Source organism: Euleptes europaea, chromosome 20, assembly GCF_029931775.1.
Source record: "Euleptes europaea isolate rEulEur1 chromosome 20, rEulEur1.hap1, whole genome shotgun sequence".
In the NCBI taxonomy this organism is placed as follows: Eukaryota; Metazoa; Chordata; class Lepidosauria; order Squamata; family Sphaerodactylidae; genus Euleptes; species Euleptes europaea.
The window spans coordinates 7,960,415-7,975,694 of record NC_079331.1 but is presented as its reverse complement, the minus strand read 5'-3'; the positions used below and the strand labels follow the sequence as shown (position 1 = coordinate 7,975,694).

At 48.7% G+C, this 15,280-nt stretch overlaps 1 protein-coding gene across 1 annotated transcript in view; it reads left to right on the top strand.

Moving 5' to 3' along the window:
* The window catches only part of AP3B2 (adaptor related protein complex 3 subunit beta 2), a 126,141-nt gene that overhangs the window by 44,324 nt on the left and 66,537 nt on the right, over positions 1–15,280 (top strand). The gene's annotated exons all lie outside the window — the stretch shown is intronic.

Sequence of the window (15,280 nt, the reverse complement as noted above, 5' to 3'; positions counted from 1 at the left end):
AACTGGCTCTCACTTGCTGGCTCTTCTGTATGGAGTAATCGGGGCAGAAGCTGAGAGTGGGATTTCGAGCAGGGTCTCTTTTTGTCGTCATTCCCACGCACACCTCCCTCCCTGCAGCCTCCTGGGTGTCAGTATCTCTCATCCATCATAGGTCAAAAGGGCAAGGACGGGAGCTATGAAATGTCAGTCAAAGCTGATGGCTGCCGGACCACGTCTTTAAAAATGCATCACTGGCATATAATATTGATATTCATGCAGACTGGAGAGCCTGAACCGACATACTGCAGTCATATTCTCACATGCTTTTTTGTTTCCAGAAATAAGTTTTGACAAATCTGCGGTCCCAATTTATGCAGAGTAGAACCAAAGCTTGCAAAAACAAAATCCACCCGCATACAGAAAACTATAACATCAGGGAACCCTTTCTCCTGTTAGTTATCTGCCTGCAGGGATTTTGTCGTCGTCGTGGAAATGCATTCAGACATGCAGCTGCCTGAGCACAAACGGAAGTATTACAGTCCAGGAATTACTACTTGATTCCATGGAAACAAATCCGCTCTCTTTTGGAAGCTCATAGTTCATCAAAGGAATAAATGTCTCCGGGAGGAGACCGCTGAGCTGTCCGGTTTCCAGTGCCCTCCTAAGCGGAGTTTAACTTTTCAAGCCCATTTAAGTCCAGCGGGCCTAGAAAGGTGTGACGGCGAAAAGGGATCATCTGCCAGCTCCCAGAAGTATAATGCTGACGCCGAGAGAAAAGAGGAACCGGGACAAGACAAAGCAAGCAAAGTTGGTCTTAAAGGACTCGTAAAGCGAGTACTTGCTGACCCACAGAGGAAGCGAGCAGCAACGAACAGAAAGTACTGTCCCTGGGGCCCTGTCCAAAGAGCAAGTCCAGCCAAGTGGAACAGATTCTGTATTGGTGCCAGGTTAGAAATCTGCCCAGTCATCTAACACTACAACTGACTTTGAAGAAGAAGAAGAGTTGGTTTTTATATGCCGACTTTCTCTACCCCTTAAGGGAGAATCAAACCGGCTTACAATCACCTTTCCCTCCCCACAACAGACACCCTGTGAGGTAGGTGGGGCTGAGAGAGTGTGACTGGCCCAAGGTCACCCAACTGGCTTCGTGTGGAGGAGTGGGGAAACAAATCCAGTTCACCAGATTAGCCTCCGCTGCTCATGTGGAGGAGTGGGGGATCAAACCCGGTTCTCTAGATCAGCGCCCACCACTCCAAACCCCCATTCTTAACCACGACACCACGCTGAAGAAACTTGGTATTGAAAATAAAAAAAATAAGATGAAAAAAATCCAATTTGATAACTAGAAAAATCGCATTCTTAAATGGTCCCAGTGCATTTGGGGGCTTAATGGAGCATTATAGTAACTTTGTTGGAGTTAAAGCGCGTTATATGTGTGAATAGGGTGTGAATGAATGGGCAATCTATGGGGGGGGGGCTTGGGTAGGCACATTTGAGTAACATCATAGATAGGGTTGCCAGGTTCCTCTTTGCCATCGGCGGGAGGTTTTGGAGGCAGAGCCAAAGAGGGCAGAGTTTAGAGAGGGGCGGGACTTCAATGCCATAGAGTCCAATTGCCAAAGCAGCCATTTTCTCCAGGTGGACTGATCTCTAGCGGCTGGAGATCAGTTGTAAAAGCAGGAGATCTCCTGCCACCACCTGGAGGTTGGAGGTTGTACATACTTTGCACTTTTTCACTGTTATTAAATTCACCATTTTTTGCATTAGCAACGTAGTTAGTGCTGTTTTGGGTTGCTCCAGTTATCCTTACAGCACTGAGCCTTATTTTTGTGGTTTACCACCTGGAGGTTGGCAACCCTACAAATTGGACTCTATGGCCTTGGAGTCCCTCCCCACCCCAAACCCCGCCCTGCTCAGGCTCCGCCCCAAAAACCTCCTGCCGGTTGTGAAGGGGGACCTGGCAACCCTCCCCTCCCCAGGCGCCACCCCCAAATCTCCAGGAATTTCCCAGCCTGGAGTTGGCAACCCTAGGGTCCATGTAATAAAATGGCAAATTTCCACTGACCGCCCAATAAATCTAAGCCAGGCTAATGGAGAAGTATTCCCCCGCGCCCCAAATATAACCAGGATGAAAATTTCCACCTCTGGCCTACACGCCTGGGAAAGGCCTTTCATGACTTGACCAGATTTTTGACAGTTGTAGGCCTGACTCAGCATTAAAGAGCCGATTAAAGAGCTGAGTCAGCATGAAAGAGCTGAGTCAGGGCTAGGCCGAGAAGCCTGCTGCGTAAAAGTGCCAGGCCAAATGCCCACCTTGGTCTCAGAAACCAGTTCCCCTGGAGAAAATGGCAGCTTTGGCGGGGGGGGGGGGACTCCATGGCATTGCACTTTGCTGGGGTCCCTCCCCAAACCCCAGGGTCTACCCTAAAATCCCCTCCCCGGGGGTCTACCCCAAAATATCCAGGGATTTCCCAACCCAGAGTGGGCAAACTCCTACCTAACAGGGTTGTTGTTTTCCCCCCGTTTAGTTTTATTACATTTAAAATTAATACATAATTAATATTATGTATTAATAATATTAATACATAAGCTACCATCCCGGCAGCAATCTACAAATAACTAGCAGGCCGTTGTCATCTGCCACCTAGCAGGGTTGTTGTGAGGACAAAATGGAGGAATGGAAAATTGTGCAAGGTGTTTGGGTCCCTATGGAGGAGGAAAAGGCGAGGTGTAAATAAACAAAACAGATTTTAAGAATGGGCAGAGCCAGGCGTGGTTGTTGCACAATTATTTCCCCCAGGTGTGGTTTTTGCACAATTATTTTTCTCCCAGAAGTGGTTTTTGCACAATTACTTTTCCCCAGGTGTGGTTTTTGCACAATTAACCCCCCTGCACATGGTTTTTTCACAATTACTTTTCCCCAGGTGTGATTTTTACACAATTGTTTTTCCCCAGGCGTTATTTTTGCACAATTACTTTCCCCCAGGTGTGGTTTTTGCACAATTATCCCCCCGCGCATGGTTTTTGCACAATTACTTTTCCCCAGGCGTGGTTTTTGCACAATTATCCCCCCGTGCATGGTTTTTTCCACAATTACTTTCCCCCAGGCGTGGTTTTTGCACAATTGTTGTTCCCCCAGGCGTGGTTTTTGCACAAATACTTTTTCCCAGGCGTGGTTTTTGCACAATTATCGCCCCCCCCCGCGCATGGTTTTTGCACAATTACTTTCCCCCAGGCGTGGTTTTTGCACAATTATCCCCCCCGGCGCATGGTTTTTGCACACTTTTCCCCAGGCGTGGTTTTTGCACAATTATCCCCCCGTGCATGGTTTTTTCCACAATTACTTTCCCCCAGGCGTGGTTTTTGCACAATTGTTGTTCCCCCAGGCGTGGTTTTTGCACAATTACTTTTCCCCAGGCGTGGTTTTTGCACAATTATCGCCCCCCGCGCATGGTTTTTGCACAATTACTTCCCCCCAGGCGTGGTTTTTGCACAATTGTTTTCCCGCCAGGCGTGGTTTTTGCACCTTTATTTTTCCGGGGGGGGGAACAAGAGCCCCTTGATCACGTGCCCCCACGCGCACGAGGGAGCCCTCATTGCCCCCGCGCGGCCCCCCTTTAAAGCCCTCCCCCTCCCCCTCTGCGCGCGCAGGCGGGAGGGAAGCGGGAGCCGCGTGCCCCCCATGCAGGCCTATAAAGCTCCCGCGGCCGCCGCCGGCGCGGGATTCCCGCAGGATTGGCTCGAGATGGCTTTCTCGTCCCCGGTGAGTGGCGGCTGGGGGGCGAGCCTTGCAAAGCGGGGGCCCGCCTGCCCCAAGCCCCGGCGGCCGGGGGCTCTTGGGAGTCGGTGGGGAGCCCCCCCGCCCTTTGCTCCCCCGGGGCGGGCCGAGAGAGAGGGGCTGGGGGCGCGCGGCCTCCCCTCTCCCCCCTGGGTGAGGCTTATTCCGGCCCCTCGTGCATGCACCCCCTCTCCTTGCAACTGTTCTCTTCAAACTTGCAAAAGAAAAAAAGCATTGCTCAATTAATTGAATTAATTTTTATTTTTTTGCAAGCGCGCCTCCAATGCAACCTGCGGTCGAAGCGCTCCTGTTCCCCACCGCGCCCCTTTGCCCCAGAAGGGGGTTTCAGCCCAGGCCCGCAGAGGCGTCGGGGTGGGGTTTGCAATGCCCCCTTTTCCCACCCTGGGGGTAGAAAAGCAAAACGAGCTGGGCAGGGAAACTCCCCGGCTCGCTTTCCCGTTTCCTGACTCTTGGCCACGACTGCGCAATTTACTCTAGAGCAGAGGCTTTCAACCTTTTTTTCTTGCTCCTTCCCCCCCATGGTTCGGAACATAAGGCCCCCCTTCCCCGAGAGAGTCCTCAACTTCATTGGATGTAGCCGAGCAAATGAAAAAACAAAACTACAATTTGTGCAGATTGTACATCCTCGACAGGACATTACGCTTTCCTGAATAGTGGTCCCAATTCCCCCACCCTGGAAACCTAAAATTCTCACCCAAGGGAATTCCCCCCCTTGTTGAGAACCCATGTTCTAGAGCAGGGGTTCTCAACAAAAGGGGAATTCCCCCCCCCAGGGGGGATTTTAGGGTTGGAGGGGGGGGAATTGGGACCACTATTCAGCAAAGTGTGATGGCCTGTAGATGATGTACAATCTATAAAATTGTAGGGTTTTGTTTGTTTTGTTAGACCAGTGGTTCCCTGGGAGGGCGGTGGGATTACCTAGGGGGGCACTAAGAGGCAAGGGGGGCAGCAGGGGGCTGCTAGAGGTGGGCCCCTTCAACTGTGGTGTTGGATAGGGTAGGGGGGGCGCTGGGGTTGAGTTTGTGGGACAAAGGGGGCGGTGGCCCGAAAAGTTTGGGAACCACTGAGTTAAGACTAGCTTGGGAAGGGGGGGGAGTTATATTGTGAACAATGGTGAAAGGGGGGGAAATGGAGCAAAAAAGGTGGAAAACCACTGATTTAAAGGAACCTCCTGTAAGTCTTCACATGCAGCATGTAAGTCTTCACAATAGTGCGTTCCTAAGGGGAGTTACACCAGTCTAAGCCCATTCGTTTTAATGGGCTTAGGCTGGAGTAACTTTCCTTAGGAATGCACCGTCATTGAGGATCAGCTTGTGCCTGTTTGACTAAGGGGTTGTATGGCGGTGCTGGTTTCGCTGTCAGGTCACTGCTGACTTAACGGCGACCCCGTAGGGGTTTCAAGGCAAGACTCATCCGAATACTTGGCCGGGGTCAAGGCTGGAGAAAATGCTACTGGCCCGAGCAACTTTTAACGGTACTGTTCATATGGCCAGTTCGGCCCTGAACAGTGTCACACTGAGACCAAAATAAAAAGGGGGGGAAAAATTAAGGAAATTAGTATTTTTTAATCTTAATTGACTGGGGAAAAAATTCAGTGTCTGCCAGTGTAGTCTTAAAATCCACCCCTGCTAAAAAGAAACCCTCAGATTATCCAGTAGTAGAAAAGGGCAAGAGTCCAGTAGCACCTTCAAGACTAACAATATTTTCTGGTAGGGTAGGAGCTTTCGTGAGCCACAGCTCACTTCTTCAGATACCTAAAGCTCATACCCTACCAGAAAACATTTTTGCTAGTCTTTAAGGTGCGACGGGACTCTTGCCCTTTTCTACTACTGCAGACAGACTAACACGGCGACCCACTGTGAATCAGATTATCCAGTTTAGAGACAGGTTCCTGAATGAAAGGCTTACTGGCCCAAGCCGGTCTCCGTGGCCAAGGAGGGGTTCCAACCTGGGTTTCCCTGAATCCTAGCCGGACGCCTTAACCACTACACCATGCTGCCATTTTTCAGTTTTTCTCCCTCTTCCCCCCCCCCCCAACTAGGGTTGCAGCATTAGAAATCAATGCCAAGAGAAAACTAAGGCAAGGCGTACCGTGAACAATGTAGAGAGTGGGTTGCTCTGTTGGAAAGAGATGCTCCGATCATACGTTTTGGCTTGGGGAGCCAAACGTTATGGGGCGCCTCCCAAGGTTTTGGGACTGCGCCCGGACCTCGGAAGCAACCGTTTTGTTGCGGTGCGCACCGCTTAACCTTCAAAATTGCAGAGGGGCCCGCAAATGCAGTAAAGCGGGGATATGTGGTCGTCTATAACAATGCAGAGTGCTAGGTGGAGAAATTCCCGTTTTCTCGTGGTGGTTGAGAAGCCTGCATTCTCAAAGGTGGGGTGGTTCAGAAACAGGTGAGAAAACGTCTGCCCCGGGGGTGGGGGAAAGGTTAGATCACTGCAACATCACACCCTTGCCTTGACCACAACGTTTCCCGGCTCTTTTACACTTTTTTTTTTTTAGGTTTTCAGTGCTTTTCCTTTTCTTTGCCCACCCTTAATCTTTGCCAGTAACTTTGGAAATGCACATTAGTATGATGGTTTCCTATTTTGTGTGTGTGTGCAAAGAATCCAGCCTCAAGTGTAAATCTGGTTGAGTGGGAGGAAGATGCAATTGGTTGGTCGTAACTACAAAAAGGCTATGTTGACGGGGCCTGTATTCTTAACTTTCACTTCCTGTGTGTAAGTGATAGACTCACAGAGTTGGAAGGGGAGATACAGGTACCTAGACTACCCTGGATATGTGAAAATGTCCCCGCTCCATGCTGAATTAGCATGAAGAAGAGTTGGTTTTTATATGCCGACTCTCTCTACCACTTAAGGCGGAATCAAACCGGCTTACAAGCACCTTCCTCTCCCCACAACAGACACCCGGTGAGGGAGGTGGGGCTGAGAGAGCTGTGACTAGCCCAAGGTCACCCAGCTGGCTTCGTGTGTAGGAGCGGGGGGAAACCAATCCAGTTCCCCAGATTAGCCTCCGCCGCTCATGTGGAGAGAGGGGGATCGAAACCGGTTTTCCAGATCAGAGTCCACCGCTCCAAACCACGACACCACGCTGGTATCCAAGAGGGGAAAGCCTACCCCCACACTTTTGGCTTCCCTACGCCACCTGCCTCTCTTCTCCCTCCCCCCCCCCAACTCTGAACCCAGTTCAGCCTTCGCCTTCCCTGCTTCTGATGGCCACATTTTCACATGGTATTTGGGGTTGTTGGGTGAACTCCTTAAAAACTACGATTTATTTATTTTTAATTTTTTTTGCAAACCTGGGAGTTCCCCGGCTTACAAAATGCTGTGTCATAGTTGTGGTTGTGCTCGTTGTGTTGATTTTCCTATCCACAAGGGGGCCATCCTTTGGCTGCTAGGTATAGGGAATTTGTTGATTTGAAAGAAGCCAGCCCTTCCCTGTTAGAGCTGATTTCTAAGCCGAGTGAGATATTTCTAGCTCATGTGGTGCAGCTGTGCCATTCAAGGGTCTGGGAGGCCCTGGTTCCAATTCCCCGCTCTGCCGTGGAAGCTTGCCCGGGTGACCTTGGGCCAGTCACACACTGTCAGCCTGACCAGCCTCGCAGGGTTGTTTTGTGAGAATAAAATGGAAGAGAAGAAGAGTTGGCTCTTATACCCCTCTTTTCTCTACCGAAAGGAGACTCAAAGCGGCTTACAATTGCCTTCCCTTCCCCACAATAGGCACCTTGTGTGGTAGGTGGGTAGGGTTGCCAACCTCCAGGTACTATGGATATATTCCAAATTATACAATATGGTGCTGGAATAGATATTTAGCAGTTATAAACAGCACTCTTGCTCCCTTATTATATAATTGTATTAAAAATAAATAAATGAATATCTACTGTTAATTAACGACAGATTTTATGTCTTATTTCATAAGGTGTTGCATTCACACTCTATATAAAGCCTATACAATTTCCACAAGGATCAAAAAATATCGTAATACAATTTCATATGCATAGACTACCACTATTGCTAATACATAAAAAAAAGTCAAAAAAAAAGTCCCGTTTACTTAGCACAGTTCATAGTTGATTTAAAGGGCTCGCGCTGGAGTCCCTGTCTTTGCTTGTCACTCACTCGGAGATTCCTCTGTTGTGGTGCTCCAGATTAGAGCCTGCCGCTCTTAGCCGCTGTGCCACGTAGGAGAACGGTGTAAACCAACTTCAGGGAGAAAGGCAGGGTATAAATGGAGTAAACAAACAGATGTACTTGAAACTGGCAGTACTAACTCAAGCGCTTGCTCTCAGGCGTCTTGGTATCTTCTGTGTGAAAATGTCAGGTTCTGAAACTCTTGCCAAATTCCACGATGTTTTCAAGTGTTGATGCTGACAATAATGCTAGGAGAAACTGAAGGCAGCAGGAAAAGAGGAAGACCCAACACGAGATGGATTGACTCTATGAAGGAAGCCACATCCCTCAACCTACAAGACCTGAGCAAGGCTGTTGACGATCGGCTATTTTGGAGGTCATTAATTCATAGCGTTGCCATGTGTCGGAAGCGACTTGATGGCACATTTCACACACAATGCTTACAAAGCCAGCGTGGTGTAGTGGTTAAGAGCGGTGGACTCTAATCTGGTGAACAGGGTTGGTTTCCCCACTCCACAAAAAGCCAGCAGGGCGACCTTGGGCTAGTCACAGCTCTCTCAGCCCCACCTTCCTCACAGGCTGTCTGTTAATGGGGAGGGGAAGGTGATCGTAAGTAGGTTTGATTCTTAAGTGGTAGAGAAAGTGGGCATATAAAAATCAACTCTTCTTACATCGTTGACAGCTGAAATTTGATGCTTTGGTCTTAATATTGTCCTTTTTTTACCAGAAGGAAGGTATTGGCAGGGCCACGAAAGACTGCTGGGACAACTCGGATGTTCCAGCTCTGACTACATGCAGCAATGCAGATATTTTCCGACGTATAAACGCCATGCTGGATAACTCTCTCGACTTCAGAGGCGTCTGCACAACACCCATCACAAAAGACCGAAGGGAACTGCTACCAGGTAATTGGATCAATTGGGATTCGAAGTTTTGGAGCCATAGGGAATAACATTCTTCCCCCGCCCCGGTGGGAAAACAAGCCCAGGAATCGGGGGGGGACATTAAAATGTATGCCATATGTACTGTATCCAGCCTAAACTTATTTGATTGCTTAAAAAAAAAATAAAGTGACCGCGTAAAACATTGGGCCGTTTGGTGTATTATGCCATTTAGAAGTCTATGTGCAGCATGACAATGTTGTGTGGTGGTTAGAGTGTCAGTCTAGGATCCCGGAGATCCAGGTTCGAATCCCCCCTCTGCCATGGAAGATTGCTGGGTGACCTCGGGCCAGTCACACCACGCTCTCAGCCTGACCTGCCTCACAGGGTTGTTGTGGGGATAAAATGGAGAAGGGGAGAATGTTATCAGCTGCTTTGGGTCCCCATTAGGGAGAAAGGCAGGGTATAAATGAAGTAAATAAACAAATAACCTTGGCTTTTCAGAAGGAAAAAGAAGAGTTGGTTTTTGTACCCTGCTTTTCTCTACCGATGTGAGTCTCAAAGTGGCTTACAAGCGCCTTCCTTTCCCCTCCCCACAACAGACATCCTTAATATTGCACTTTTAATCCCACTTTGCAACTGGATTTTACTGTGTGAAACGCCAAGATCCACTTGCAAACAATCACGAAAGTGCATTAAAATTGGATTTGAAAGTGCATTATTCAGCACGCCTGAAAGAGCCCTTAGTGAGGTAGGCGGAACTGAGAGAGTTCTGAGAGAACTGTGACTAGCCCCAAGGTTACCCAACAAGCTTCATGTGGAGGAGTGGGGAATCCAACCCGGTTCTCCAGATTAGAGTCCGCCACTCTTAACCACTACACCACGCTGGCTCCGAAGAAGGGACCAAAGAAGCAAAGTTTAGGAGGCAGAGTAGCAGGTGTCAGGTGCCGTTTTAAAGGCGGCACACTGTGCCATATTTTTTATGGGGAGGGTTTTTGGACTACAGTGACCAAAATCTCTCAGGGAGACCCTGTTAGCAAGAAGAGTCAGCTTTTGCGGAAGGTGGATGATCTGGCAAGGGCTATATAAAAGGAACACGTTCTGCCACCCTGAAGAATGTTCAGCTTGTGCCCAAAAGAGGTTAGATGGATAGTCTGTCAAAGCTTGTGAATTGCCGCAAGGCCGGGATTTCTGGACATGATTCTCTAGCTGGGTTTTATTTTCTCATGCACTTGTCTCAGAAGCTGTCAGGCCTGGTTCCAGAAGATCTTGACTGCACAGGTTATGTCTTGTGGTTGGTTTTTGCCTTGCAGCTTAGGTGTTGACATAGCCGATGTGGGAAGTATCAGATCTGTTTTGTAGCTCGCTCTGACCCATATCAGCTACGTGGTGTGGTGGTTTGGAGCAGGGGAGTCTGATCTGGAGAACGGGGTTTGATTCCCCTCTCCTCCACATGAGTGGCGGAGGCTAATCTGGTGAACTGGATTTGTTTCCCCACTCCTACACACGAAGCCAGCTGGGGGACCTTGGGCAAGTCACAGCTCTTAGAGCTCTGTCAGCCCCACCTACCTCACAGGGTGTCTCTTTTGGGGAGGGGAAGGGAAGGTGATTGTAAGCTGGTTTGAGTCTCCCTTAAGTGGTAGAGAAAGTTGGCATATAAAAAACAACTCTTCTTTTTCTTCTTGTGAGCAGGAAGGTGCCAGTGTAGCCGAATTCCTAACACTTGACTAAAACAGGAGGCTCTCTGTCTTACCCCAAGTTATTTCCAAAAAGAAACTTAACTTGCTTTTACTAGCTGCTTTAAACGGCTGGTTAGCTTACTTTGAATGCCTTATGCATTCCTTACGCTTAGAAGGCTATGAATGCATATGAAGCTGCCCTATACTGAATCAGACCCTCAGTTCATCAAGGTGAATGTTGTCTACTCACATCACCTACTGCCTGGTCCTTTTTAACTGGAGATGCTGAGGGTTGAACCTGGCGCCTTCTGCATGAAAAGTAAATGCTCTTCTGCGGAGCCACAGCACCTCTCCAGATGGATGAAGCTGCAGTTGAACACACTGGCCGACCAAGTTGTGCCTTGTGCCTCTGAGGGAACAGCATTCCCATTTGTGGAAAAGCGCTGGCGGTTTCCCACCAGTTCCCTCCTCCCTCTGCAGACCCTCTCTTAACCCCCCCCCCGGTTCTGCTCCTAAAAATCATCTCAGTGAGCTCCAGCAGCAAGAGAAAGGGGGAACGTCCCACTCCGCAGAAATCTGTGGATGATCGTATACACCCCAGTATAATTCTTGAGAAGGAAGAAATAAAAAAATTTGGTCAACCCAGGCTAAAGCTGAGTGCAGGGAGATAGCAATTAGAGATGTGGAGGGGGTGGGATAAGCAGTGCCCCTGTATTCCCTCCCCCAGAGTAACCATCCCATAAAGTTAATTGATTGAGGACTTAAGGATTGCAACAGGCAATATCAAACCTGCATACGTAAAGCTAAAACCGGGCAAAATTTTAACCAGAAACAAGCATAATGGATCTGTGCAGCTGTTAAAAGGGAAATCTTTGGTGGCGCTTGGCTGCAGTCCCTACACAGTGAGGTACATAATCTGGATTTTACGTCCTAATCCGTACCAGGGCTTGCTTTTAGAGCAGAGATTTGTGATGGATCCCATTTAGGTGCCTTCTGGATCTCTGATGGTCTGTAATCCACAGAGGAACAACAACAAAAAAACTGCAGCTAGAGAGAATCAACACAAAATGTACCAAGGGCTTGCCGCAATGTATTTTGTTCTGACATCTGTACGCAAGGCACTAATTGCATAGCAAATCTCACACGTGCATGTGCTTGCGTTGGGCTAGATCCAGCGCAAGGGTCATGGATCTTCCCCACGAGTCCCTCCCTCCCCCATGCCATTTCCGAGCTTACTCCTGGGGTCGGAGCTGCAGTAGGGAGAAGACCAATCGGATCCTTGTCTTCGGTCGGTGGGCAGAAATGCCATCTGGTTCTCTTGCTTGCATAGAAAACTCCAGCCTGCTGGTTGACAATGGGGTGGGGGGGAGAAGAGGCAGCAGCTGCAGCAAGACTCACATTAGCTGCCAGATGTTGTGTACTGTGGAACAGCTTTATGTCCTTCCATAAGAATCCATGCCACGTAATGCTAGGCAGATTCTTTAGAGAGCCTCTTTTCTGGAGCTACAGGGCAGGGCTAAACATGAACACATGAAGCTGCCGTCTACTGAATCAGACCCTGGGTCCGTCAAAGCCAGTATTGTCTACTCAGACCGGCAGCGGCTCTCCAGGGTCTCAGGCAGGGTCTCAGGAGATTTCACATCTCCTATTTGCCTGGTCCCTTTAACTGGAGATGCCGGCGATTGAACCTGGGACCTTTATGCCAAGCAGATGCTCTACCACTGAGCTCTGGGTGGTTTAAAGCAGTGGTTCTCGGTTTTCTGAAATGACTAAGAATTAACTCTCAATCCCCATCTCTACCTGCACGTGTGAATGAGCTGCCTCCTGCCAATCCTACCTAATGTGGTCTCTTGGCAGTAATGAGCATTCACATATAAATGTTCGGTTCGGGGAAAAAGTAGGCGCCAAAATGAAATTTCTAGGCGCCATAGCACCTGGGATTTGTCGAGCCGTGGAATAACTATTAGCTGTAAATAATAATTGATTAGGATAATCTGTGACTTCACTGATCAACAGCTACAAAACCCTAGATAATGGGCTAGCACACTTTCAATCCATTAAATCAATACTGTGAATCATTTGATCTTCAAAATGTTAGGTCAGATGGTCATGAGCTCTAGTACTTAAACTCCATCCTCCTGAGATGCTTTTTTCCAGCCTAAGGAATCTTTTTCCAGTATAAGAGGCTCTTTCGATGGAAGAGCCACGTAGGTTGGAGGAAATCTTGAAATTGCAACCAAAAATACTCATGAACACATGAAGCTGCCTTCTACTTGGTCCATCAAAGTCGGTATTGTCTACTCAGACCAGCAGCGGCTCTCCAGGGTCTCAGGCAGGGGTCTTTCACATCACCTACCTGCCTGGTTCCTTTAACGAGATGCTGGGGATTGAACCTGGGACCTTCTGCAAGCCCAGCAGAGGCTGTACCATGGAGCCATGGCCCATCCCCAGTAAGGGTGGGATATAAATATTTTAATAAGCTTTTTTGTAGAATGGTAGGATCGGGTCTGCGTGTGGCATTTCTTGGCCATGCACAAACGTTTACCCAACTCAGATTTTATTGGCCAGACTATGGCTTAGCCATTGTGAGCAGGGCTTTTACCCTTCTATGCACTTTTCTCTCATTCGCTTGTTTCCAGTTTGAAGGCAAACTGTTCTGCACTAATACAGTTCATCCAGTTCAGACAAACTATAGTCACATAAGAAAGGCCCTGCTGGATCAGGCCAAGGCCCATCAAGTCTAGCAGTCTGTTCACACAGTGGCCAACCAGGTGCCTTTAGGAAGCCACAAACAAGACGAACGAGAAGTGAACGCACACCCTGTTCCTAGCCGAGCCCCAGTTCGGTTGTGACTTCTGAACTGAATTCAAGGGGCCCGTTACTTGACTGGGGGCTTGTAGCCCAGAACAGTTTCATAGGTTGTGTGAATGCAACTATAATCAGGGTTGTATGCCCTCTGCATTCAGGTCAGTGTTCTGCGTCAACTGAAACGGTGTTATGTGCCCTGTTAAAATTATCCTAGATCAGTGGTTCCCAAACTTTTTGGGCCACCGCCCCCTTGGTTCCACAAACTCAACCCCAGCGCCCCCTACCCTATAAAAAGCATTATTCAAAATAGGGGTTTGCATGACGTGCTAAGAAGATAATAGCAATAACATTTCAAGATAGTAACCATTAATTGCACATCTATTCAAAATCAAATTAAAACTTTTTAGTTGAAATTTATTCAACAAAATTGATGGACTTGATCCAGTGGTACCAGCTCTTCAAAGTCTGGGGAAAAAATTCTGGTAGTTCCCACCAAATTTGCCAGCATGGTGCCATAGCTTGATCTATTGTAAATTAGCAAACAACACAATTGAAGGAGCCCACCTCTAGCGCCCCCCTGCTGCCCCCTTGACTCTTAGTGCCCCCCCAGTTAATGCCACCTCCCCCCCAGGGGGTGGTACTGCCCACTTTGGGAGCCACCGGTCTAGATGAAGCAAATCTGCGTAGCTTCTTAATTCCCAAAGGCCTTGTGGTTTTTTGTTTTTTGCACGATTCCTCTTCCAGCGGAGGGGCAAAGAGGTGCAGCCCAGCATCTTTAAGCGCTGCCTCTCCACGACTAGAAATCTTACTCTCTGGCTCTGAGCCTTCCTCGGGTGTAGCCCACACATTCGAGCATATCTTAGCAACAGTAAGGCTAGAAGATTGTTTCTCTTCTCCCCCCCCCCCCTCTTGTTTTTAGCTGCAAGCGGAGATTTGGGAAGCTGCCTTCTGGGCCTGTGGTGCAATCCGTGATTTTGGGGTGGGGGATATGATGTAATGTGGCTGAGAGAGTGATCCGAGCTTAGCAGGTAGATACGGGCACCTGTGTGCACGCTGCGTGCTTGGTTATACCTTGCTGCTAAGTGTGCCTCCCTCCGGCTAATGGCTGAGAAGGCCAAGTGCCCCTCTTGTGGGGTACATCCCATGGCAGCCTACTTCTGGGTAAGGAGGAGGCGGGGGAGAGAAGGAGATGGAGTACAGGTTTGGGTGCAGATTAGGGTTGCCAGCCTCCCGGTACTAGCTGGAGAGCTGATATTACAACTGATCTCCGGCTGATAGAGATCAGATCGCCTGGAGACGATGGCCGCTTTGGGTGTTGGACTCTGGCATCGAAGTCCCTCCCCAAACCCCGCCCTCCTCCGGCTCCGCCCCAAAAACCTCCTGCCGGTGGCGAAGAGGGACCTGGCAACCCTAGCTGGAGATGTCTTTTAACTACCTGTGGGTATAATATCACATCTGGTTAGGCTCTCGGTGAGGTATGAATAGGGAAGTCAGGCCATCCATTCGGTTTTGTCTTCCATAAGCTCATTAAGACAAATTGCTAACCTCTGCCTGTCCCTCTGCGTCTGCAGTACAGGAGTAATGCGCTCCTACCTCCCAGGGTTGTTGCAAGGATCCTTTCTTTAAAAACCACATTTTTACAGCTCTTGTTTCTGTTCCTGCCATGGGTGTGGCATCTTTCACATAGGCTTAGCTATAATCTAATGTTTAATAAAAATCTCGTTCTTGTCAGCTGAGCAGCTGAGCTGCTCTAGTTTATCCCATTGCGTCTTCTAAGAAAAAGCCGTTTTATACCTGTTTGTTAAAGACCAGCCCAAAAATAACACAAAACTGGAAGAACTGAGGTTGAAACATAAAATAAGGTGCCACCTTTCGGTGCCACCCTGTTAGAATTCCAAGCAGGTCTTTAGAGATATATTGGTTTTGGATTGAGTTGGCGTCAGTTCCTCTTCTTACCATAAGACAAGTTTTTTTGGGGTGGGGTGGGGGAGGAAGCA